A 27845-nucleotide genomic window follows, 5' to 3' on the forward strand; every position below is an offset into this window, starting at 1 on the left:
GTGTCCCTCACTAAAAATATATGGTAGGAAGGGAAAAGCTTTTCTTCCTCCCCTTTTGTTTTCCTAGAGGAAAAACAGTGATACAAAGAATAGGATTAATCAACCACGTTTCAGCCATTTCTAAGTTTACTTGTCTGGAAGTCTTAATTAGTCATTGAGGCTGTCTGTAGCCAGTGAAGGGAGACACAGTAAATATTTTTCTCATGCCATCTAATTTTTGATAACAAATTTATAAATATCACCTTATGGAGGCTCCACTTCCCACGTGAAGGGACCTAAACTACTCGAAATGACTGTTCCAGATTTGGCAGGGGCATACCGCCCATCCTCAGTGCTGGGCACCTCCTCTGAATTCATCCACAAGATGGAAATTCTTTACCAGAAAATGTCATTTTCCTTTTCCTGGGAGCTTGCCTTAGCAGCACACACATGACACCAAATCCTGCAGCAGAATTTCAGCAGATATAAATCAGAACGGTTTCATTGTCCAGCCTGAGCCTTTTGATTGTTTCAATCTTTTTCTGAGGCAAGTGAAGAAAGAGCACATTTTTGTAAACAGTGGAAAAACGCATAATGGAAAAGTCTACCAAGGAAACCTGTGAAAACAAACCTGTAATGTTTACAGCAATTGTCTTCTCTCAACTGTGGTTTAATTTCCTATAGTATCTATCACAGGGTTTTGCTAATTCCACAGAGAACTGAGAACTTGGTATTTAATCCTGCTAGGGAAAAGCAGATAGAATAAAAATTTCACCTACAAATCAAAGGTGCAGAGTTATCCTTCCTACTAAATAATTCACCAAGATTTAATACACTAGCTTTAAAAACAATTATAGAAACAAAACCTGTTTCAATTTCCTCTTTCATTTTAAGATGTGGCTAATATTAAATTAAGATCAGAGGCTTGTATTTGAGATACTTAAACCAGACTGCTCGTGTATCATTGCTGTCTCACCTGTTGTTTTTTTAAGGTCATTAGAAGAAATGAAAGTTGCCAGATTTAATTACTCTTTTTACACTGGGAAAAGTGGAAGAAAGTTTCAGTAGGCTGGATTTATGTTTAGTAAAAATGTTTTCCAAAACTAAAATAAATAGGATAAAAAATAAATAAAAATTAAAAGGAATATAAAACACTTATTGAAATTAAACTTGCAACATTTAAAAGGATGAGAAACATAAAGCATATGACAATATAATTGCTATATAGGCTTATGTACTCTGGTTAGGGTTGTTGGCTGCATGGACTCTATAAATGTTTTAGAAAAATCTTCTTTAATAGTTCCCTGCCTTCTTGACTAGATAATGAAAATGTAATGACAGATTCTAATCCTCCAGTCCTTTTATCTTGAAACACAAACAATCCTACAATAGTTTAATTAATAAAAAACAGAAGCCCAGACACCCAGCTTCTCCCACAGAAAGGGTGTCAGTCAGAGGCCATAGAGATTTACCTCTGCATTAGTGGAAAGAGAGATGTTCTGACAGCAAATTTTCATTGGAAACAAAGTTTGAGAACTAGATAATAAAGAAATCTCATTTTTTGGACACCAAAAGATGATGATTCATCATTGGTAACACAGAATAGACAAAATAATCTTGGCAAAAGCCTGATGTGGTGTCTCTGGTGAGGAGTCTCACCACCCCTAATCCTAATAATTCTAATTTTAATTCTAATTCTAACCATGGGATCCAGAGGTGCACAGTGCTGCTGTGGGGCTGAGGAAGTAGCAGGACGAGGATGATGCAGCAGGCCTCATGCTATTAAATAGTAGGAACATCCCCAGCTGAATGGTGACTGTGAGGTAGTTACTGAAATGAAAGCGATCAGGGGGCAGATGGGGCATGATCCTGGTGCTAAGACTGTGGCTGTCACCTGGCCAGGAGCAGCAGAACAAATTTGGGCTTAGGGTGAAGCTAGAGATCTGCACAAAAGCTCAGGAAAATGTCCTCCCCTTGTGATTCAGTGCTGGCCTTTATCAGCTATTTACCTGCAGGTCTATGTTTAAGGCAGGGCAGGGAGGAACAAAGGGGGTTCCTTCTCACCCAGGGAAATCATGAGACTGGAGAGGGACTCACAGCACCAAAAATGGCTCCTGGCAAGATCTACAAGAAGGCGGCAGGGACCTCAGCATGAACTGGTGAGGAGCCTGAATGTGGTCGGAGGAGGACAGCCGGCCTTAAGGAAGCAGGCTGGGAGACGAGACCACGTACGCAGAGGGACTGAGTCCTCACATAGCATGTGACTGGTGGGAAGAGGCCACGCTCTCTCCCTCCTTAGTGCAGAACTACTTCTCTTGTTATACCTACGTCACTGCAATCAGCATATGGCTCGCTATCTCTAAAGGTTATTTTACTGACAGCATTTTCTAGCGTAACACGAAGCCAGAATCTGCTGCTGACTGGCTCTGAGGAAGAGCCAATGCTGTCTGCTGGCTGAACCACAGAGCTGGGATTCGGGAGCCTGAAGAGTTTTTCCAGCTCAGCCAGTGGTTCGCTCCATACTTTCGATTACGCCGCTTGGACTCGGTTCTCCCTGGTGAAAGGAAGGGGTAACAACATTCTCCGTTGTGGGGTGACTGGAAACTTAATTAATGTTTGCTATGTGTGATGATCCTCAAAGGGGAGATGCCAAACATCACAAAGCACTTGGCACCTCGTTTTCTCTCACAGTCTCCAAGTCAGCTAAGCATCTTGATTATCATAAAATCACACAATAATCTGTGTCTTTTCTGCCTGTTACTGCTGGTGGATTCATGACAAGAACTGCATAAAAATGATTCCACTTTCCCAGACTCCACAACTCATATGGCAGGCCAAGAGAAAGCCTGACAAAGAGGTGAACTCTTCTGCACCCATGTCACTTTTTCCCATATTTTACAGCTTCAGAGAAGTGTGTTGAAGTTCACTGCCTGCTACCTGGTTGGCAGGTCTTGCTCAGAAATTATTTCATTCATTATCAGTACATTTTCAGAATTGGGTGCTTTTACACTGCCAAAGAGTAAGCGCCATAAAGTGGTTGTGAAAAATGCGTTGGCTGACATAAACCAGCCTCTGTTGGATGCACTAAATATGTCAAAGCAAACTCAGATGGTCCTTTAACTCAGTATATGCGGCATCATGGGGAAAAGTGCATTCTTCTCCCAGCAAGCAAGAATAACAGCTCAAACACTTAAGGACTCCACCTGATTTCTCCCTTGTGAAACAAAATGTAGATTTTATTACCCACCGTATAACTCACTCTATTTATGGTTTGCATAATTTTTCCTCTTTCCAAATACATTTCATTTTATCAGCTTCATGGGCTTTACACCTGATAGAGCCAAAGTCTGAACTGTGTCATTTAAAGACATCTCAGAAACCACAAGGCAGAGGTAAGACTTGCTATCATGTATACTTTCAGGCCAAGTTTTTGCCTCTGTTATTACTCCTACAATACCTCCCTGGACCTTCACAACTCTCATTTTACCCTCAGTACAAATTAGGATAATCCCTGGTTTTGGACAAGATTCACTACCCAATCTAAACAGCCCATATACTAAATCTATTGCAAAGCATGACTTCCTGAACATTTCAAAGATGGATTACAATATCAGTCGAATGCACAATTCTAGAAGAGAAGAAAAAAAAAAAAAAAGATGTATGTCCTCAGAAAAATGATACCACATCTTGCAATGTTCCTTTAAAAAAATGGAAGAAAAGAAAAAAAGAAAAGATGGCTGACTGCCAGAGTTTTGTGTTAACTTGAAGTGCAGAGGTGATTTTTAATGCTTCAAACATCATTCATGAAATATTATATATATAATTTGTACTCAAAATAACATGCAAGCTCTCCAAGGAAACATTAAAATAAATAGCTTCTTTAACTCTTTTGTACCTTGATCGTATCTTATTTTGATGAATCAATAAAAGAGAGACGTAAGATTGATGTAGGACAGATCAGTAGGGCAATCATGTACTTTATTACATATTTATGAGTCTGAAAGATCAAAGGATGTTTTTATGCACATAACTTGGCAAATGTGTTTTGCCACATTCAGATATATTCCAAGTGACTTTAGCAGGAATGTGAAAGAAGCTGGCATGCTGCCCACACTGCTATTTGGTAAGACTTTGAATGATGGTGGGATTACAAACCATGATAATAAAAACACATACAGCATAACATTGATGCATGTAAACAGTATATACAAATGCATATGTGTGATCTTATAATGTGTGTATATACAACATATTGCATTTTCTGCACACGTGCATACATATGCAAACTACAGCCTCAATTCAACATTTCTTTAAGTCACTGGAAGTCTTTCATTTTCCCTTAGAAGACACCACATCAGGCCTTCAACGCAAACAAGAGAGGGGAAAAAGGTTGCTTTCCAACCATTAAACGTCAGGTTATAGATGGCCATGTGCAAAAATCAGGCAATGACAATGTTTGCAACTACATTCGTTTATCAGCATGGCACATCTATTCCTCTTGGGGTTATCCTCAGGTGCTACCACTGCTATGTGGGCAGCAAGATGAAAGAAATATCTCCTTTACTATCAGAACCGTAATTCTGTCTTCTCGCAACTTTGGCAAATGGACATTTCAAACCCTTCTCTCACACTGACACTGGTTTTTGACATGAAATACCTCAGCATAAATGGACAGTGGGCATCCAGCTATGGCTTAATCAGAGCCAGGGACAGGTTGATCCACACACGTGCTTCGACACCCAACTGATATTATGACTCTGCACCAGTGCAGAAGTTGCAGACTCTGCAACAGGTTTCCGATGTGATCCAGGACAAGTCACTTTTTAACATGGTTTGGAGAACATCAGCTTCTTATCAATACAAAATATTGCTGTTTTCAGTACTGCTCATTGCAAACAACCCAGCTGAGGAGCTATACTCTGCAAGTCTGACACAAAGCGTGTCTCAAACAGGGCTAAAACATTCATGGACCCAGAGTCATCAAACCCCCTTCTTACATCCTCAGAATGAAACTGCCACTTACTGCCTATTTTCAAAGTTAATAACAATACTTCCCAAACACAGAAGGGGATGAATAAGAAAATTGGCTCCTGTGAAGATAAAAAGATTGACAAAAAAGCATGTATCTTCCTAAAACTGAGACAGCAGGACTGGTACCATTCACCTCTTACAGTTTTCTTCTTATTATTTAAAAGTTAATGGTAATTTTTTATTAGATTTAGCAGAACTTGATTGACTCGAAGATGCTGTAGAAGCCTGTCAAAATGTGCTAAAATATACAGTACCTGCCAACACCACATAGGAAACATCAGGATATTACCTGCAGCTACGGGAGGGGTGGGCCTTGGGATCTGTCACTGCTTGAAAGGTGCTACCAGCATTTAAAATAAAAAGCTAGCGAAAATAACGCCACTAATTTAGGCTGGTTATTAGAGTGCCAGTGCAGAAGTATTAGGGATGGAAGAGACACCCACCTTCGTTTCCTACTGCATTCTCAGTTCAGGTAAAAACTCCCTTACCCAGGCTAGTTTATGTGTTAAACAACAGTGTTTCCCCCACTCCCTTTGAGCAGCTGCTTGATGGCATCACAGATCAAACCAGGAGATTTCGCTTTATCATTAGGGCTGTGATGGATTCTGGTTGGTGGTTCTGACTATTAAAAAACATCATGGAGAGCTTCCCTTTCCTTCTGCTGCTCTCTTCCTCTTTGCTCATGTAAGCAGGCAGCTCTCTGCCACTTCCCCTGCCCCACTTTGCTCCCAAACCCTTGCAGCTACACACACTGCTCTGCTACTTGGCCCGTTTGGCTATTATACATTTTCCAGCACAACCCTGCTGACTGTGAACCTCAATATTCCTTTTCTAATTTATTTTCATGTCACTGTGAGTCAATGCCTGGAATAATCGTTTGACCTTGATGTTTACACCCTTCCAACATCAACAAGGGGTACTTATGGTCTGTAGTAGACATTATTTGGCCAGGCCATATTGCTTTGTTAATGTTTTGTTCATTCTTTTTAAATATTTCTCTCAATCTTCCCAATCTATTTATTTCTATCTTTTCTGGACTGTCTTCCTTTTGTCAGTATCATTGTCACTGAAGTGCCCAGAAATGAAGTATTCCAGTATCTGTGGTATCAATCCCTACATGCCGTGTCTACCCTAAGTACTATTAGGAAATCTCTCATCCTGATATCTTCCCAAGTGGTCACCTTAATGGCTGTCCTAGACAGCCTGGACTCCGAAGTAATTTCTACCATGCTATCTATACCGGCAGATTTATTGCTTTTAGCTTTTTCCCAAGTTTTAGCTGTCTTTATCAATAGTTACTTTCACAAAGGTCTCCTTAGTGTCTCAGGGGTTGATTCAATGAAGCCTTTCAGCTGCTGTTTAGAGTTAAGCACATGAATAAGCTTCCATTTGAAGACAATAGAACTAAATAGCTTACAAGACAATATACATTTAAGTGTTTTTGTAAATTAAGCTGTAATTGTTCAGCAGTCTTGTGGGATTTTTTTCTCCCCCCCTTTTTTTAGACAAAAAAAAAAAGGAAAAAAAATCCAGCCAGCTCATCTCTGTATTTAAAACTGCATTTCTGGTTACCCGCTGGTAGCAAGGCTGTTATTTTCGAAAACTACTGATGGATTCTTTTCGACCAAGTGTTTATTAAAATAACAATTATTTAAAAACCCCACCTCACCACATCCCCAAGCCACACCCGGGTCTTTCTGTGCGCAGAATTTAGCAAACAAGGGTGTTACGAGACAGCTGTGAGCTCCAACAGCACTAGGCAACATTGAACTGCAGCAAACTCAACAACTTTGTTATCCCAAATATTAGCACTACTGATGAACCTTTACTCTGTTTCAATAGACACATAATTAATTCATTTACAAGACCTGCAGGAGGAGGTTTGTCTCCACAGGAAGGGGCTTTGGCAGATTTGCTGGCAGCAGTTCAGGTGGGTGGGTTCCATTTACAGTGCTATTCACGAGCTTTTGTTCACAATAAGGAAAGTGCCCTGAAGTTAGTCTGGGCTTAATTATTCAGTTATAAGTCCCTTTGAGTACAGGCTGATCTAGCCCATATTCACTCTTGGTTTCATCAGGGCATCCTTTTGCAGAGTGGCATTAAGTAGGATGATACAACCAAGGCATCCCTGCTCTCTCCCACTCTCCCTAGAGGCCTCCAAGGACACAAATGTGGACAGATGTCTGGGCCCCGCCGCTGGTGATGTCTACATATGAAATGCTCTGCTTTCGGGCATGCAACACAAATCCAGAAGTACCTAGCGAAGAGGCCTCTAGCCCTTTTTTGCCCTTCTCTGAATGGCAGAACATCATCAAGCCTTCAGGTCTCTCACTACTCTTGCTCTGCACAGGACTTTTAGGGAGGAAGAACAATTTTGTTATTACAGACATTGTACAGACTCAGGAGGCTACAATCACAGGAGTAAACATACTGAGAGTGTTCCCAAGAAGCCATATCCATTGGCATGAAATGGCCTGGCTGATAGAAATGTCTTCAAATTGTAGCTGCTGGGCAGGAGAAGCCTAGGAGCCTGTTGGGAACAGACATGGCATCACCTTCAGTCCTACATGCCCCCAGAATGGTTTTGGGGAGTGACAGGCAGGATGAGCAAAACCATGGCCAGGACTGTTCTCACAGTTCCCCAGGACATGATCCTCTGTAATTTACTAGTACAGGTGTAGCCAGGGGAAGGCAGAAAAAGCTTTCCAGTTACGAGAGATCCATACATCTAAATGCTCCACGAAGAATAAGTCAGGGTGAAAAATACTTAAAATTAAAAACCGATGGATGTGGCAAAGCAACATATTGTCAGCAAGCAACTATATAAACAGGCTTTCCTGTTCCTGTCTTATTTAGACAGAAAAAGAAAGGAGAAAATTAAAGATGGCAGCACACTGATACTGCTCAGGGATGCTGTCATCTGTTACATTCTCTAGCCGACTACTCGGCTGAGCTAGCTAGAAAGCTGTATCCACAAAACTGAAGGTGAGAATTTAAAGTGAGAGTTAGACTGGTTCACAAAACTACATGGACATGTTTATTGCAGTGTAATAGTGGCTTAATTTGAATTTGTTAAAGTTAATTAGAAATGGATTTAATGAACTTTGAGTAAGTTGCCATTATGCCAAAGTAAAATTATCCATACAGCCTTTTATTCAGCTTAACTGTCTCAGTTTAAAACCTCTTCAGATCATGCCAGAATAACTTTTTTTTTTTTTCTTGTGTGTGTGTAGACAAATTCCTACACAGAAAAAACACCCTTGCTCAGCTGAAAAAGACAGTGGCCTGAACTTCCTTACATAATCCCCTTTGTCAATATGTTTATTGTCACATACAGCTCAGGATCAAAGGACATTCAGCTAGAAGATATAATTAAAAAGTGAGGATGTAATAGACAAGCCCATCTTCTGCTCAATCAGCTCTTACTTAGTCCTGAGATCTGAGTTTCATACAAGCTACCATAAGCCTAGAGGTCAAGAGTTTGGTTCTTCATGTGAATCTAGAGAGGCTCCTTGTCTTGTCCTTTGCCTCTGAAACAACAAGATCACCTGTCTTGCACAGCTACCCCTACCCAGCCCAGCTGCAAACCTTTTGTGTGATCCAGCTGTGATATGTTTGGCTATGATAAAGCTTTCTTTGTCTTCAGTTTATGGAACTCTCTACTACCAAACAACTGCAACGTAACCAGCAGTTCCTTTTCCTTCTGGCTGAGATGGTTCTGTACAAAAACATGAAGAATCCATTCATGGTGGGTCTGGGAATAATAATAGCTCTGCTCATTTTTTTTCTCATGTAGGGAAGATTATGGTAACTGTAGTATGAATAACAATGTCCTGTTTGGCCTGGCCTGCACCTAGGGTCTGAGGTAGGATCAGAGGATCCTCAATGACGGAGTTTAGGCACAAAGCTTTACTGCCCCTCACTGAGAGGAATTTCTTGAATGACCCCAAATAGTTTACATGACCTTGTTTTATTTTGCTATGTGATGATCATATCTGTTCTTAACCTTTAGGATTTCACATGTGTTTTCATCAGAGCTGCTTACACTTAGAACACTGATCACAGAATTACACAGTACTTTAGGCTACAAGGGATGCTGGAGGTCATCTAGTCCAACCCCTGGCTCAAAGCAGGGCTAACTTTGAAGTTAACTATTAAAAGTGTTTAGTTCTATGAAATCATCTCTCCGGGTTTTGTGAACACTAATCAAGGGAGGTTGATACCAGACCTGTGCAGTCAGTATGAACCTCATTGAGGGTACAAAGGTACAGAAAGAAGGTTTCTACCTTAAAGTTAATAGAAAAGCTTCCAGTGAGTAAGAGAGGAATCCATCTCCAAGCCTACAGTTGACCAGAAAATATAATGCATGCCCGCAGTTACACAGCAAAGCTCTTTTATTTCTCTTAGTCATTCTTATGACAAACATCTTTCCTCGAGCCTTTATATTATGTCTAATTATGTTCAGCTTTCTTTCCAAGCTTAAAAAAAAAAAAAAGGTTAGATTTCATATGGGGAAGGACCCGTGACTTTCACTGTAGACTACAGCTTTTTTAATGTCTAGCTGTTTGAGCTGTTGGGTTTATTATTGCTTCACGTTGGAAAATATTGGGAAACTTCTACAGAATAGTTCATCCATTTCTAGGAATAAGCTTCAGGAGGAAAAAAACACACCAGTTGTTTTGAAAGGCTTAGATTTTTTTATTTTTTTTTTTTTAACTGAAACTCCACTAATGTGCATTGGGGGACTGTCTCAAAATGTGGTAGAGGCCAATGCAGGAAAGAGAGGTATCGTTCACTGTCCTCATGAATATTCAACAAAATGTGGCCAAATTGTAATCCTCTGCAAATCACCATCTGCATATGCTCAGTAGAGGTTTGTTAGAGGCTAGCAGCACAATTCCCAGAGCATTCTGTCTTAATTGCATATATGCCATATCTCCCACAGGGCTGTATGCCAACCACATGGGCCTGCTCCATGCCCACCTCATCCACTGACCTAGATTCTTCCACAAACTGTACCTCAGGAGTGGCTGCAGCTCAGCTTAGATTTACACACAAGGAAAAAAGTGGATATTTCCAGAACTTGAGAGTGGCTATGGGACAAGAAGAGGCAAGTTCTAGACATAGCAAGAAAGTACAAGGGGATAAAGGAGCTGCAGTTAGCACAGTGTTCAGGTTACATGTTTGAATAAGAGATTAAGATGGTAATAAGGTATTTTGCCCACATTAATTTTGCCTGGTGATAAAGCATCTGGGATGAGATGTCAAAGAGATGAGCAGATGTCTAGGCTTGGCTGCTCTGAGGCAAGTCAGTGCAGCAGTATCTCCATCAGGAAAGGAGCTGAGTTGATAAAAGCCAAAATTATTATTACGATGGAAATGATTTGGATACAGATGAAGATGAGGTCAGAGAACACTGCCCTGAAGAGTTTAAAAAAAAAAAAAGAAAAAAAAAAAAAGAAAAGAAGTGTCTTAAGAGGTCATTGAAAGAGCAAACAGGAAGTTAAGGGGAGGAACAGGTTCCAGGACAAAGCCTTTAAACCAAGATTTCAAGACAGAGATTATAATCAGAGCTGTCAGATGTAGCCAAAATGTCAAGGAACATATGAATGGAATAATGGCCTTGAGATTTGGCCCTGAAGAGGTTACTAGAGACCTTGGCAAGAGCAGTTCCAGTGGAGTGGAGAGAACAGAAGCTAGAATGAAATACAGAGTATTATTACACACTACAGTGATTGGCACCAGAGGGATCTCTTCATCCCACGGGCCATTTACTGGGACCTGATGGGCTAAATCCTTAACTGGGCTAAATTGGCTTAACTTCTCTGGAAGTTTTGTCAGCTTACATCCCCCAGAAATTTCATCCAGACAAGAAAACCTAAAACATGCTTGTCTTTTTTCATCATCTTCTTCTACTTCTTCTCCTTTTTTTTTTCTCCTTTTTTTTTTTTTTTTGTTAATGAAGAAAGGAATTTCAAGTTTATTTTTGGCCCTCCTATGTGAAATAATCCCCAATGTAATCCTTTTCCCCAAAGATCTAGGAGTGGAACACTTTCTGTTTCTTTATGTTATCTAAACAGTATAAAATTAGGCAGATCTTAAGCTAGCTGCTCTCATTACACAGTTTGATGATCTGAAAGGGTAACAAACTCCAGGATGAACAATTAGTCATTTAGTCTTAACAACAGCTTTCTTCTTTTACCCACTCCTCTTCCTATAAATTTCTTTTAAAAAATGAAAACAAAAACAAACAAAAAAAACACACTTGCTATAAATTAGCTGAATTATTAATCTCTTGTCCTTTGCAGACTTTGTGAGTTGGACAATAGCCAGGGGATCACAGCACAATGTGCTGTTGCAGGTATTCCCCTTAGAGATGGAAGACATACATATTCTTAGACATGCAATAAAACTCAGATCTTTAAAGTACGTATGAGATGATCTCCCTTGACACTTTGTTTTTAAATCATCTATTTGCTGATTTAAAACCAATGAGTTTGAGCAAGTCTGGAATCAGATCTATTTGACCATCTTTAGTTCCAGTGATGTCGGAGCTAGAATTATATGGAAAACAGAGTGCTTAGACTTAAAATTAGCAAGAGCTCTCCAGAAGGAACAAAAAAGGTATAAATTATGTCTGATTGAACAAACACAACTCCACTGTTGAACAGCCACTCAATGAAGAGGGCAGGGAGAGGCAATGGAGCACGGTAATGTGTAATATTACTAGTCAATGGGCTGTGTGCAGCAGTGGGCTCCCAAACGCTGGAGGTGTCAGGGAGATAAATAGCAGAGTGTCCTCCTCAAAAATATGATTAATACCCTCCTCGGTCCACTGCTGAAGATGTAGTGGGTGCAGCTGGTTTGGACAGCAGTTGCATAGAGGAAAATTACAGGACGATTGCAGCAGAGCAGAGAGGGCAAAGAGTAGGACAAGTAGTCAACTGAGTGGGAGTGCTGAGCCCCAACAAGGGAAGAAGTAGGCCAGAGCTGGCAAAGGTCTTTTGGCTGCTGTTTAAGTAATGTTTATAGAACTTTCATGCATGCACAACTGAGTTTCGAGTTCGTGATCTTTGGAGGAAAAAAGGGAGAGAAGCATGTTCGAGTTCATTGTCTCTTGTAATAGTCGTGCCAGAGGTGGCTTTCAAGGAGCCATTCTTCTCTCCTAGCCTGCCCCCCTGAAAAGCCTGTACGTCACAAGGAAGCAGGTGGAAAACTGAGAAAGATTAAAAACAAACTAAAAAAAGCATCATTTTTTTTTCCTACAGTCAACTGCGATTTCCTGAAAAAATCAGGAGTGTGTCGAGTGGGGTTTTCACATTGTATCATTTTCAAGGAATCCTCTAAAATTCTCAGAAAACTTCCTTTCATGCATCTGTTGTCACAGCACTCAGGGGACAATGTCCAGAGCTCAAATTCCCAACATTAGAATCTGAACACAGTGTAATGTAACTAATGCTCCTGAAATCAAACAAAGGCAGAGGGCTACGGATGGCTTTATTTCTTAGGGCAGTGATCCTTGCCTTTGTTGGTTTGCAGGCAACAATACCAAGCAAGTAATATATTACCAGTGATGCCATATTATCTACTGTCTTGCATCCACAATGAATGTCTCAGGGTCTCCCCTGAAAGCCTTGGGTGGGGACGAATGCCTCAGGCAATCAGTCTCCAGTCGTCAAGAAGGAACTGCAAAAGCTGCAGGCGCAAGGCTGATGCTGTACGGAAGGACACACATGTTGTTACACACACAACACTAGCAGGATACACATGTACATTTCTGTTTATCTTTAAATGGCCAAAAAAAAAAAAAAAAAATCAGATGGGAGAAAGGGAAAGTTCCAGTGGATTATTGATCTGAAAGACAGTGATTAATAATCACCAGTTTAGTATTCTGCATCACACTGCCTGTCACACTTCCCTGGAAACAGGATTAATATAAGAAGATATTACATATGTGAGCAAGGCAACAAGGTAGCACTATATTGATCTGAACTTTAGAGCTGTTCAGTGCCATTAACCAAAACAAAAAGAATGCATGCACTTGTAAAAAGGAGAATGGCTGACAAAAATAAAGTCATTGGTTTTCCTCCTGCAAATTCCTCATCTCTTCAATCAGATTCAAGAATTAACAGCTGCAGGTCTCTGGTAAACTCAGCATAACCTGCACCAGACAATTCAGCACAAGCAAAAAGCCTTTCTCCTCCTCGTGTTTGTACAATCAGTCCCTGTCTGTTACACAGAAAGTTGATGTAAGAGCTTACATACCCCCAAGGACTCACCTATACTACAGAAACAGCATTGTTATCTAAGAGACTTTAGAGAAATATGTACTTTTTGAAACTTTATGTAAAGCAGAAAACTGTAACATCCTTTATATATATATATATATATATTTAAAGAAAAAAAAAGTCTAGCCTGGCATACAGAACATATTTTAAGAAAAACAAGGTAAGTAAAATAAAGCTAGCTAATATATTTAAAGACACTTTCCATGAAATGAAAATAATTTAACTGCTATATTAATCTGCCATCTCAAATTCACTTTGTTCTTTTCCTATTATTATTTTTTGTTTCTGCGTAAGGAGGGGGCACCACTATTTGTTCAACATAATATTAAGCATACTCCGCTACTCAATTAGTAAACATGTCAAGAGGTGGGTTAGTTATTCATGGTTCAGGGGCACAGCCCCCTTTCAAAAAGAACTTTTTTTCTCTCTAATGAAATGATGGATAATCTGGAAGTAGGTGCTTTAAGAAGATATTAATCATTCTCTGTGGTAATGTTAATCATGCGTTCCATCATCTCCAGATGCTGTGCATCACCTTCCTCGGAGATAAAGGGCACCCAAGCCAGCAGAGTCCTTTTGATCACCTTTCTCACAGTAACTCTCATAAGGCATTAAAAGAAGTCTTCACATTTCAGGGCATCCTTAAAAATGAAATAGAAAGTGGGAGAGTGAGGTAATGGAGGGATTCATGGACTTCAATCTTGACCCTGTCATTACTTATGCTACCCAGATGGGAGGTGCATAGTTCTTTCGTCCTTTGTCCTAATCTTTGACATTTTTCAATGCAATGTTTGGTATGAATGAGGTATGAGAAAAACCCTGATCACAGGAAATAGAAAATTAATTCACAAAAGATTTCAGAGAGAGATATGAAGGGGAAGGAAAAAAATCAACCCTCATTTTCTGTGAAGAAAAATCCAGCAAAATTATTCCCTCATAGCCTGCTATTCCGTTCTTAGAAAACATTAGCAGAAGTCAGGTCAGATTTATCTCAGCATACTGTCTGTGATGTCTCTTCCAGTTAATAAAACACCCTGCCACTGGAGAGACTTCTGGCCAATTAGACCATTTTTACGACTAATCTTTTATATTTTTCTTTTTCCTTTTTTTTTTTTTTTTTTTTTTTTAAGTTATGTATAAACCTAGGGCATATCTTAGATGGCTGACATATCTCCTTTTGCAGACTTAGATGCTTCAGAGACCCCAATGCTTCCAGAAGAAACTTTGAAGGTCTCCTAAAGCTAGGAACTTACTTTGTATAAACTGTTGAATAAAGATAAACCACAGGGGACCATACCCAGTCAAAGGCAGGCGGTGTTTCTGTCACAGCATGTAAGTGCTAAGGAGAAAAGAAGTTGAAATAAAATAATCCAACTTTCTTATATCCATGTTTAAATAGTAAATCCATATGCAGAGGAACTGCCGCCTCTCCTGTACAACCGTGATCCCCACTTAATGTCACTCCTGAGCTACTCTATGGGGTAAGCGGGGGAAAAAAAAAGTCACAGGAAATATAAAACCCCTTGAACTAATAAATGCTTTTGAAAATGTCAACGAAGTTCCTTCACCACTTGTTGTGGTTTAGATGAAATTATGACGAAATACCTTTTCTCCCAGAATTGAAAGTACACAAGATATATAAATAGCCAGACAACGTATTTCACACAAATATAGTTTTGCTTACAAAAAGAATGACAATTCCTAGAATAACCATCTTTGCAAAGTCTCTGTCTCTTGTTCCAGTAAAGAGTTTTGTCTTGCTAGCTTCCAAAAATGGATCATGTTGCAAATACTCATTTTTACCTATTTCAAATTGGCTTGCATCTTCGTCAGGAAAAGCTACACCATAGGGCTGAGAATAAGCACTACCATGTCACCAGAGACCCTTCAGAGAGCAGGTAACACAAATACTTGGACAGCTGCAGTAAGGATGTTCTGGGGAGTAAATGGCCTGCACCTCACTGAGATTAATAAAGTATTTTTTCACATGTAAGAAACATTCGATAGTCTTATCTAGGAGACACCAGAGCGAAGAACTACCACCTAGATGCCTTGCCACTGATATTAAGGAGTTCTGTTATGTGTATCGAGCTATGCACATGCTATACTCAGTTGCATTGGAAAGCATGGATAAGCAGCATTATCAAATAGTCTACAGAATATATGCCAACTGGTCTCTTAAATTTTCATTTTTATCCAGTAATTCCTGGGAAAACAAAGCCAACCTTCTGATGTAAAGGTTCCTCACCTATATGGACTCAGTTTTGAAGCTTTGGACAAATTATATCCTAATGTATCAAGTATCGTTGCAGTGAATTTATGGAGTGCAAAAACTTGATTCCCTGCTTGCAACAATTTATGCTCTATTTTACATTCCGCGATATTGCCATCTAAGTGGTATGCACCATATTAGCGTAAGATCACTAGTACAGGCCCTTTGTAGATGGCAAAACCGAGAGACTAATGGATAGCTGAAATGAGAATGCTTTTTTTATTCCTTGTGATCTTGTTAGCATATGTGTATTTGATGGTGGTAACATTATTTCCAACTTACACCATTACACTACATTACAGTTGATATTAATTATTCTTGCTATCAGGAATGGCTGCATGTTTACAGATTTTTCTTTTCATGCTCAGTTCTAACTCGCTTTTTGTGAAGACAACTGTTGTATTACACACAAGTTTTTATGGTCCACATAGAACTATGGGAAGTTTAGTTATATTTAGGCAGGCACAAGACAAAATATTGCCAAAATTAGGAAAAGCAGTAAGATTTACAGGGCCTTGCTAACTAAAATTCTGCACTTAGAACATAATAGTTCACTCTTTTTGTAAAGTAAAACATCTTAAATTAAATAATGTATATGAAACACAATAATAACAATAGGCCAGAATTTCAAGGTGGCTTCAACTCTTCCTTCACTCAAGTGTATACAAATCTGTTTTGAACATCATAAGAACTGGGATATCAAAACATTAAAGGAAGCTTGATCAGGGAAATTAGCAGATACAGAACTGAAGGGTATCTGGTTGATCCAAGGTGAATATGCTGATATACTTGCTTTGTGAAATCCTGGAGTGGTTTCCAGGAGAAATAGGTATGTAGTCTCCCACTTTATTTCTTCTGGGAAGTGAAGTACTCTTTCATTATTGGTAAGATAGAGAGCTGCTTTTTCTATTCATTGCACTCAGCTCCGAGCTCAGAGATGGTATACAAAAAATTCATTTTGGATGGAAAAATTCAAGTACAGTGATACAAAGGTGCTTTGTAGATACAATCTATAAATCTTGAAAAAAAAAGGGGGGGGGGGGGAGAAATAGTGCTTTCTCTCATCATAGATAACAGATTTACATCATGAAAGTTACCCATAATGCTAAGCCAAATGCATTCACGAAGTATTTTGGTTGGTACAATCAGAAAATAGAGACTTTGCTAAATTTCATCAGACATCTTCTGTAAGTATGTGTGTGTACATGCCAAACAGGAGTTTTTCCTGGATTCCTTAGGCTGCAATTCTAATATTGTCAGAATGAATTTCCTTGAATAGAGAAGAAATAGTGGGCTAAGGCCAAACAATTTGACTTTGAGACTTTGACTTCACTAATTCTGGAAATTCTTCTCGCAAGTATTTGCCAATGAAAGGTGGAAATTTCCTGAAAAGTTAATCTGAACCAATTGTTCACTACCTTGAACCACTATTTCACAAGAATGGATGTCTTCTATTTTCAAAGGTCTGTGATATTTCTGTGATGAAACAAACTTGACAAGGAAACACAAAGCAGTCTGCTGGAACCATGTTGGAGAGACAACTGAACAAACAGCTGGTTAAAGGATTAAAGCCAAAACAAAGCACTGTTTGAAGGTCTCTCTAAGTTTCAGATAGCAATGGGAATCTTTTGAAATGGGGGCACGGTGAAGCTGCTATAGAAAAGGAAAGGTTTGGGACCTTTACCCATTTCAGAGATACTGAAACTCTGCAGCACTATCTGGTGAGTCTTCAGCAATGACAGAAGGCAGTAAGGATAATAAGTAGATGAACATTACATCCTGATAATCCCAATTCATGTTTTTAACCAAAAATCTTCAGTCTGTGGAAGGACTCTATGCGCACCTGTTTATTAACTGCTTGTCTTTATTATGTTACAGTTTTTACCTTCCCTTCCTTAGCCCACTTTACCATTACCTTTAATGAGTTACTACTTTTCAGCACAATTAAGTGTTTGAAGCAACCAGGAGGCACAGTTTAAGCACAGTAAACGTGTCCGATTGAAAAGACTAAAGATCAATATCACAGGTCTAAAAGGTTAGACCAATCCTATCAGCTTCAGGGAAAACCTGGTGCTTAGCTACCATTGAAGAAAGAAATAGCTAATGGCCCACGGACGATCTTTGTTCAACCAGGGTTCTCCTGTTTAAAAAGAAATCCTCTCCTTATTGAACACTAATTTTCACATGGCTAAAAATGCAGAAACTTTAAATTCCAATTTTAATTGTGCTGAAAGATGGGAAATAGTTTCTTTTAAATACTTTTCTTTATGAAAGAAGACAATAAAGGCTGCCTATTGGCCCTCATTATCCCCACCTCGATTTGACTTGCCTACCTGCTCCACTGCACTGGTTCAAGACAATTAATCCTAATATTCAACCCTCCTGGTGTAATTTCTCATCTTGGCAGGTCTCTTTCTATAATGACTAAATGGGAGTGGCCAAATTCTCAAAACCTCTGGGGTGAGCGAGATACATTTCCACAAACACAGACAACAATTTGATCCTGATATTTTAACAAAATTTTGTGTTATCAAACCAAAGTGAGCATTTAAAACCACTGGCCAAATAGCCTGAGTAATAAACTACGCAATACTGGTCATTATATTACGGCCACAATAAAGTACAATCACAGAGATTTCTGTTGATATGAAAAAAGGGCATTGTAGGCAACTATCAGTTTATGTCTAAAGCACAGCTTATGTTGAAGAAATACTTGTATTATTTTCTTATCTGGGAAACACAAGCCCATCCAACACTCACCAAAAACTCTGCACAAGACTCTCAGCTGCTGCTAGCTGGCACAGTTCCCCAAACTTGTGAATTGGCCTCAACAGCACAATGTCTTACTAGCAAATGAGTGACATCTATTTGTGAAATGGTTGTTGTATTTGGATTAACATCAATAATCAGTTGTTAGATATAAATGTGTTAATCTCAAGTTAGTCATGCCACCAATGGTAACAGCTAGTCCAGTTTCAGAGATCCGTAAAACAGCTGAGTTTGTCTGAGACTCTGCTGCAGTCCACAGTCCTGTCCTTTCTTTTCATTTTTTGCTCCCTCCTCTGACACCCCAGAACGCTGCCTGACCAGGAGAATGGATCATTGATTGCTTTTTTTCCAAAGCCAGTGCCATTTAATGAATTGAGTCTTCACCCCCAGGGGACAAATAGGTAGCCCCAGAGAGGTAACTTCAGGGTAGAATAGTCTGTTGCTACAGTTCTGCCATTCTGGTTACCCTGAGCGTAAACCGACAATTAGGCACAATTTCTTTTAATCTGGAGAAGATTGATTCTTATTTCCATCAGGTACGTTTTTGAGTTGCAGTCGTACAATACATGGAGAAAATAAGTTGCACTGGGTTTTCTGCAGCTTTGGAACCTCTGTATTTACAGACTTAAAACGAACCTTCATATTCCATCTCCTTTTTGTCTGTAAAGCACCTCGCTAAAATAAAGCATTTCTAAGGCTGAAGACAACATTCACTGTAACTACTGACGGCTGCTCTGCAGCTAATGGTGTACCTCTAAACTGTGTTTTGAATGGCTCTGAACAGTTAGGTGTGGAGTATTTCTTTTGTTAGGAAGGAAATTTCCCATGATCTTGATCAGATCCAGCACTTGCATCTAAACATGGAAGATCCACACAGCAACTCAGTTTTTGAGTCAAGACCTCAGTGGCACAATATACAAGAAGTGGGTTTGCATTAATTTACACCAGCTGAAGAAACTGGCAAAGATAATTTCCTAGCTAGTAAAACTGCTTTAGCTTAGTTTAAAAAAATATATATATATATATTTTTATAGTCTTTTTTTTTTTTTTTTCTTTAATGGCTGTGGTTTCACAGTAACAGAATTAGTCCGCCGCCTCTTCTTTGTGCCATGGCTGCTTATAAATGAGTGGTGAATGGGACTGGGAAGCAATCCATCAAGAAAGAACCCAAAACTCAGCTTTTTTATGGCCTTTTCAGGCAAATCAGTTCCTCAAGTCAGGTTACTGCCTGGCTACACATAGAGGCACACCAGCTCGAAGCAGGGTAACGCATGGAACGGAGAACAAGTAAGTGGGAGACAAAGGAAGAGCTGTGTTGTTAATTTTAGCACCATGACTAAATAACAGTGAGCTGCATCTCCTTGCATTTGTGCCCAAATACAAAGGTAAAAAAACGGTCCAAATAGAAATAAACTTGTGTGTAATACTTATAAAAACATTCCAAAATATTGTTAACAGCACCTTACTGGCATTATGTCAATATAGTAAATATTTCTCAATTGCATCCAAGTCCAAATTTTCCTCAGATCTAAAACAGATATTTAGAAGCTATATCAATCCCCACTGAAACCAGCAGTCAGGCCAGTAGTAAGCTCATTCCACATCACCAGTGCAGTGGAATGTTTGCAGACATATTTACAGATCAAGAACTATTTTTTGCAAAAATTCACAAATATTTCAAGTAATTGTCAGACTGGTGACTGTTGTGATCTGTTATTAGAGAACCAGGGAACAGGAAAAACAAGAAAAATTAATTGATGAAATTTATTTTCTATAAATTCTTTGGTCACTGGAGCTATGCAAGGTGATTTGAAACCTCATATTAAATAAATCCCTAATAAATTAACCTGATAACCTGATTTCCAAATTAACTGCTATGAATTTACCTGTGAGAAGTAATTCTTTGGTGGGTATTCTATGAGCGAGATCATTATACTACTGTCTACATCTGATAGCTATTTTGTACCCTGAGGCATGTGGCTTGATTTAGCCTAGACACTAACTACAAATGTCATTTTCATTCATATGGCCCTAACTCAGTTAAAAAATAAATAAAAAAAAATAAGCATATGCTTAAGACCCCGAGAAATCAACTTCTCACATGTTGAACATTAAGCATAGTCTTACGTCCTTCGTTAGATTCTGGGCAGGATTATTCAAGTGCTTAGAGCTGAACATGTTTTTATTTGCTTTGCTCAATTACCACTATAATGATCTCATTCTGTTTTGCAAATTCCAAAGCTCTCTGCTTCAATAACCATTATGTTTTTTTACTCAACAACTATAGCTAGAATTTTTTAAACTCTCCCTGGTTTTAACTGCAGTAGTTTGCTGTCCACCCACTCCTTTGCTTGCGGCTGCAGTTCTGCAGCTCAGGTGAACGGGCAGCAGTAATTCTGGATTACAGAGGATATTGAACTACCAAACTCTGATGACCAAAAGCTCTGATTCATAACCATACTGGATTAGCCATGGTGGTGCAAAAGGTTACTGCCCCAGCTGTCTGCCCCCCCTTATCTTCAAGGTTACTCTGTTGGAAGTTATCTCTTCAGTCACTGCAGCTAAACCCAGCAAGGAATGGGAATTAAACACTTCTGGTTGTTCCTGAGGATGGGAAAGTGTAAACCTGACTGATCCCTCTCAAGTCTTGAAAATCCTGCATTTCCAAAATCCTATGCTCTATGTCCCAGTGCAACTCTTATTAAAGAATACAGATGAAGGCTGACCAATTTCAAAGGGAATTGGAAGAGTCATGGAGGAGCTGGAAAAGTGAGTTTCCACACCTTAAAACCATATGAATGTTAAGATGATCTTAATGTTAAGCACAATGTAATTGTTCTATATGTTTATGTCACCCTGTTATCTTCAGAATCAAAAAATGCTGTCAAGTTAGAGGAGCCAGTATTATAGAACTATGTACTTAGAGGGATTTGGAGAGTACATTACTTTAGTTCTCAAATAATTCTGCTAGCTGGAAAAGATTGCAAATAAAACCTGCAGCTCTATTTCTGCAAGAAACTGTTAGTCTTGCTAACAACTAACTACAACATATTTTTATTTCTGTCCTTTGAGCTGTGTGTCCTTTGTACAATTACAATAATGCAAATAACTCTATTTCCAGTTACCGCAGAGCTTTACACTCTGCACAGCTATTCCCAGCACCTCACAGCCAGTTGTGCATCTCCCTACGTTGCTTCTGTCTGAAAACATCGGGTGACCTCCCTTTAAGTTGGTTTCTGGTGTCAGGCGCAGCTGTTTAGTGGCACGGTATCATAGGTTATGTTGTCTTTAGCTCTGGAGTGACTAGAGACAGGAGAGTGCTTTGGTGTCTTTGCCACACAAACACACAGAGCAGTGAGATCTTCTGTTTTTCTCCTTTAAATGGCTGAAAATCAGTAATAACTAGACTGAAATCAATGGAGCTTTACTGCTGTGCGCTGTGTTAACACAAGATGCGAATCTGCCTTTGGGTCCAGTTTCTGCAGAGCCGAATGGTAAGCAGGAATGCTCAGAATGCTTTGACTTCACTCACCATTTGCTGATATTAACTCTATATATTTTAAGCAGACACTTGCAGTTTCTCAGATGTCTTCTCTTTCTCATTTATTAGTTGAGTTATATTTTAACGGTGCTGAGAGATTTACTGTCAATGTATTAGATGTATTCATTTTGGTTAAGGCAAAATCCTTGTGCTAGGATCCAAATGTTGGACACATCTGTTAGCAGGCCAAGGACTGACCCTGTATTATTATTATTTTTTAAACCTGACAGCTCACACATTTGAAAATTGCATTAAAATATGTAGCTTAGCAGCTCTGTCTTCTCTTTGTACTATTTGCTCACATCCGGATCCATTTTTTACCCTGCATCAAGGAGGGGGGAAGGATAACCCCATATCAATCGCTCCCTATGCCAGCTCCCATTAGGGAAACCCCCAACGTTTCGTTTCAAATCAGCGGCATCTTTCCTTTGATCCAGGAGACCACAGCTGGGAAGCTGACACGGCTGCTCCGTGCTTCCCCTGCTCCGAGCCCCGCACCCGCGCTTTGCTTGTGCTGCTCGAACCAATTTGAGCAGAGTCACCTCTGCTCGGTTTTAGCAGAACCTTTTCCTCCCTGTCACCGACAGAGCAGCCGTATTAATCACACTCAGCCCAACTAACGTTAACAATCCGTCAAAGTGGCCTACGGAATGCTTCATCTACTGTAACTAGAAATTTCACCTGAAGACCTGCTGATTTGTCCTGGCACTTCTGCCTGTAGGACAAAACAGACAGAAAGCACTTTTTCCTCTCTTTCTCGACATTTTCCGCCTCCTCTTTTGTTGTTGGTTCTCTCTTTTTGTTTTATTCCCTTACAGTAGTTCAGAATTCATTGAGCGTGAACTACGCTTTTGCTTAAGGAAATGCTTACTCGGTGTTCTCTCTTTCATGGTACATGGGCCCTTACTGTCGGCGGCATCAGACTAGGGGTCGCTGGAAGTTCCTTTTGCAATCATGCCAGCAAGTTAATACAGTGACTTTGTAATCCTGGTGCCTTGCTGTATTTTGACAACCTCTTTTCTATTTTTACTCCTAGCTATTTAGCTATCAAAGAAGGAAGCTACTTTTAGCTGGGCACAGTGGATAAACTCTCCCCCGAAAACAGATCTGCCCTCTGCAAGCATCTGGAAGGGAATTCACTGTTAACTGTCTAGGACGATGCTGTAGGGCATGGGCTTTACCTTGTAAGAGTGGCTCTTGCAAGCCAAAATGTCTAAGTTGCTCCAGAAAGTGGTATTTTAACATTGTCTTTCTGAAAATATTTTATTAAGACTTTTTTTTTTTTGTACATCCCACCAGTGGATTCCAATTACCCTTGCACTGAACATTTTGCCATCTCCTTTTTACTCCTGAGTAAAAAGGATGTAAAAACCAGTACGCATCAGAAGGGCAGCTTTTCCAACCCTCTTTAAAAAGGCATAAGTGACAATGCAATGCCACTGACAGAAGCTTTTGTCAATTCCATCAATACACAAACATATTTTTACAGACTTTTTGCTTTTAAATTGGTGGGGGATGGAATTTACTTAAACAATCAATGTGTCTCAGGCCAGTTGCTTACAGGGCAGATCAAGAAACCCCAGTGCAAGTTTCAGTTCAGTCACTGCAGTGGATTTGCTAGCACTACCTTGTGTTAAAGCAACACTCCCAAGGAACTGCTATTTGAGGCTACCTATGGTGGTATAATAGTCAATATTTTCTGTGAGATGGGGTAGAAGTGATATAGAAACTGTGGCATTCAAGTGGTTTTAACCTTTGCAGGCTAGATATGGGTTTCACAACCTGGTTCCTATTTGCTGGTATCTGGCTGATATGTTTAGCACACCAGTTGGTTATCCCAGGCTTCTCCTTAAAGTTGCTGTCCCCAGAGCAGAGGTGGGGATGTGTACCTACATTTGAGCCACTTCTCTGCTAATGCATTTGGACTGAATTTTAAAGCTGGGTTTAGACTATGAAGTATGTGTATTCAAGTTCAAAAGTTGACACAGTTCTCATTCAGCCACCTACGCTGGAGGGCTGCAACATTAAGGTGAATGGCGAAGGACAGGACAGCTAAATCTGCCTGTGAAGATCAGTCACATTCCTTGTACTCAGTCCTATAATGGAGCCCACTGAACAGCTGGAAAAGGTCAGCCTTCATTTTAGGACAGAAGTGTGATCTGGAAGGCAAGAATGGACAAGGAGCTATTAAGCTGAGTAGCTACTGAGACATAGCTTTCGTTCTCTTTGGCCTGGACTACTTTCACACTCTCATTCATTTTTAATCTTCTTTCTAGTAATAAAGATGCATAAAACAGATCTCCAGTTGTCAAGCTAACTTCTAAGCTCCAAATTCAAAACCATTGGACTTGTAGGAAATGGGGACCTTGGGATCCAGACCTAAATCAGCAGCTTCTTGTAATCAATTTCAGTTTTTTAAGGCACTCTAGGCCTTTCAAAACATTTTTTTTTTTTTTTTTCCTGGATTTACCTTCCCACGGGCAATCTCTAAAAACAGATTGGTCTTGATGTAAGAAAGAGTTTTCTTCTTTCTTTCTTACATTCCCAAATGTAAGAAAGAGTTTTCTTCTTCAAATTTCCCAACCCTCAGAAATTCTTTTCTCCCTTTCACATCGTAAATGCTCTAATACCCACTGATTTAGGTACACCAGGAGATCAGTGGGAAGCTGCCAAGATGTATGCAGTGTTACATGGCTTGCAAGGTTGGGAAGAATCACAAAGCAGTATCATTCGGTTGTGGCAGGAAGAACACAGAACAACCATTTCATTGTTACTTTTAACAGAGCCAAAGTGCAAGGTATTATTGGCTAGTAACATCAAGTGGCAAACTGTTAATGTATTTAAGGCCCTTATTCAACAACACCCATAAACATATTTCTAACATCTGCATTTAAATATCTGTTTGACTTCAATAGGCTTTGAGCATGTGCTCAGAATTAACCTCTATGCTTTTCCTGACGTGGGGCTCTATGTAGGTAAAATAATATCTACTGTATCAGCACAGCCAGGTTCAAAATCCAACCCTCCCCAGCCTCCAGGTACTATTGAATACGTAAGCCTAGAGTTGAAGAGGTAGGTATGCACTGGCAGAATATGAATAGGCCCAAGATTTTGAGGCTATCATTGGGGTCTGCTTTGTGTTTAACAGACTTCGGGTTGTTTAGCATAAAAAGACTTTATGCAATTTCTGAATGTCTCCATTTTATGGCAAGTATGGCAAGATTACCCATCCCAGTAAAGAATTAGGGTATGCCACCACCACTCAGACAGAAGTATCTGAACCACCTGGCATCCACAGTCTGCCCTGGTAGTCTGAGCTTCGACACAAAGTATTGGGGGACCAAAACACCACCAAGGGAAACATTTGGAGGAGCCTGGTGAAGAACATATGAAGAACTGCTCTGTTACATGAGAGTCCTCTTTTTCTGTATTTTCCTCAATAAAATATTGGGGAGACACTCTCCTGAGAACTGTTAGATTTTCTTTTGCCTGTAGCTTTTCCTCGAGAAGTTTTTCTCATCAAAAGAGAAAATTAATCTTAAATTGGGACTAATACATCTAATCATTCATGAGAGGACTACATATAATCATCAGCACTCAGTCTTTGCTTATTCCTGTAAAAATAATATGTAGTTTGAACCATGAGAAGCCATTCCCTCTTATTTGTGTCTTTTTTTCTCCTGTTATACAATTAAAAGTAAGCAACTCATTACTACTACACAGAGAAGCAAATTAAAATATCCACTTCCTATTGGAAAATGTATGCCTTAAAATGAAAACCAAACCATGCCCCCCTCTGCAGTAAAACACTGCAACTGGAACTAATTTGCTGGTAGCCTCAGAAAAGAAGCAAAAGGTTCAGTTACGAGGAGGGAAGACAGTCCCTAGATAGGTCAAAGCCGAGGTAATACAGCCAGGCGATCTGGGGGAGGCTTGCAGAGCTCTTGGCTGCACGTGGCAGGTAACAGTAGGCCTTTAGCTCTCCAGGCTGTCAATCTGGCACTATTCACACACACTAAATTCACTTCAGTATTTAAAGTAGTGGCGTTATTGATTCTTTTCACCTTTTTTTTCCACTCCAAGGCCACTACAGGCCACTGAAAAAGAAAAAGAGACACACACATGCATACGCACAGACAGCAAAACTCAGGGAGCACTTTAGCACTAAGTAACAAGTACTAAAAATACTGACCTCGCTGCAGTCTTTTTAATCAGGGGATAGTAATATATAGCCCAGATAACACTATATTTTCTTTATTACCCTGAACTGTACTTAATTGACATAACTCTGTGGGAGGATTAGCTTTTATACAAATATCCACATTTTATTGTATTGCCATTCCCTAAGGAGTGCACTGCTCATATATTTCTCTTAATGTGACTTTTCAAATAGGTCATTGCACAGTCATATGCTCAGCAACAGTACTTAGATATCTAGAATTCATTGATTTTTTTTTATTATTATTTTTTTAATGCTGAAATCACTGGGGTGACGGATGGTTGCTTAGATAAATAATTCTTAAGCAATGACTGTGAACATCTTCTGACACAATTATAATTATCAGCTGTATTTTGTTATATATATATATCTTCAGTTGTGATGTGGGGATAGAAAAACATAGATGATGAATTGAGATGGAATGACCCGATCTGTAATTTAGAGGGTGGGTTGCTTTCTGAGGTGAGCGGATAAAGAACATAATGGAAACTCCAAGGCCGCCTGTTCCCTTTGGGTGAGCTCTCCCCTCGGGGATTTACAGACTACCTAAGTGTTAGCACATTTAGCAGGTTCAAGGCCAAATCTCATTCTGAAATGAAAGCAAAAGTTATACCTGCTCTGCTGCAGGAATTTGCAGCAAGACTGCATAGGAAGGGAACAAAATATTCAGGAGTATTTAATGAAGGAGAAAATCTCTGAAAAGGTAGGGAGCCCAAAAGATCTCAAGAGTACCATGGCCTGCTAGCACCAGTACGTCAGGAGTGGCAATGGGAGCCAACATGCTGGGACAGAAAGCTCCGGAGGAAAGCTAGAAGCCTGTATAACTCAAAATTACTGACTCAGCAATGACTGTATCTGTCATCAGTCTAGGTATGATGTTCACATGTAAAATATGAAACGCAAGATATATTTCAAGTGACTCAGACTAACTCCTGCCCTAGATCATCAAACCTTGACGAGGCAGTCAAGACTAGAGGAAGCACTGTTTCTCCAAGACAAACAAGAGGATGATGGGCTTCTCTCCTTTCATACTGCCTTGCACTCCACAGCTCTGAGGGAACACTGTGTGCTAGCCAAGGGGGTGACTACATCTCTTACTCCACTCCAAGCATAAAAAGTGCCATCTGTAACATTTGCCTGAGGAAAGTGTTAGCTGCTGCCACCACAAAATGTACGTGAAACATAGCCCACAAATATAAAACCCTAGTTAGCCACTAGGCATTGGCAGGTCTGCTGAAAAGGCAGTTCTGAAATCCATGCAGTGACCAGCATCCTGCTCTTCCTCCTCATCATAGGATAGATTTATTCCTACGTAAGGAGAAGAAACAGTACTACTCAACAGCATACGAATAACCTGCCGTGGTCTGCATATTGATAGATAGATTACATACACGGAAAGACAGGGCTGTCTCCTGACAACAAAACATCATTGATTTAAGCAGCAGTACCAGGGAATCACATCAATTTAGGATGGTGAATCACATGCCTACATGGAGCTCAGAATTGCAGGCTTAGAAATGTTATCACTGTTAGTGATTTTCTTAAAAGTACTGTAGTCCTCTTCACATCCTCAAGTCAGAGAATCATAGGATTTTCAGGTTGATTTTGAAAGACCAAAACCTACTTTTATAGTCCTCACAGCTACAAAGGTAACTGAAAATATCAGATCTGAAAACATCAATCAAGCTTGAATGTAAGATTCAGAATCCACGGGGGAAAAAAAAAAAAAAAAAAGAAAAGATGATT

At 39.7% G+C, this 27845-nt stretch overlaps 1 long non-coding RNA gene across 1 annotated transcript in view; it reads right to left on the reverse strand.

Moving 5' to 3' along the window:
• LOC137863277 (uncharacterized) overlaps nt 1-27845 on the reverse strand; it is a 398617-nt gene that overhangs the window by 43374 nt on the left and 327398 nt on the right. The gene's annotated exons all lie outside the window — the stretch shown is intronic.

This window comes from Anas acuta, chromosome 12 (assembly GCF_963932015.1).
Source record: "Anas acuta chromosome 12, bAnaAcu1.1, whole genome shotgun sequence".
Lineage (NCBI taxonomy): Eukaryota > Metazoa > Chordata > Aves > Anseriformes > Anatidae > Anas > Anas acuta.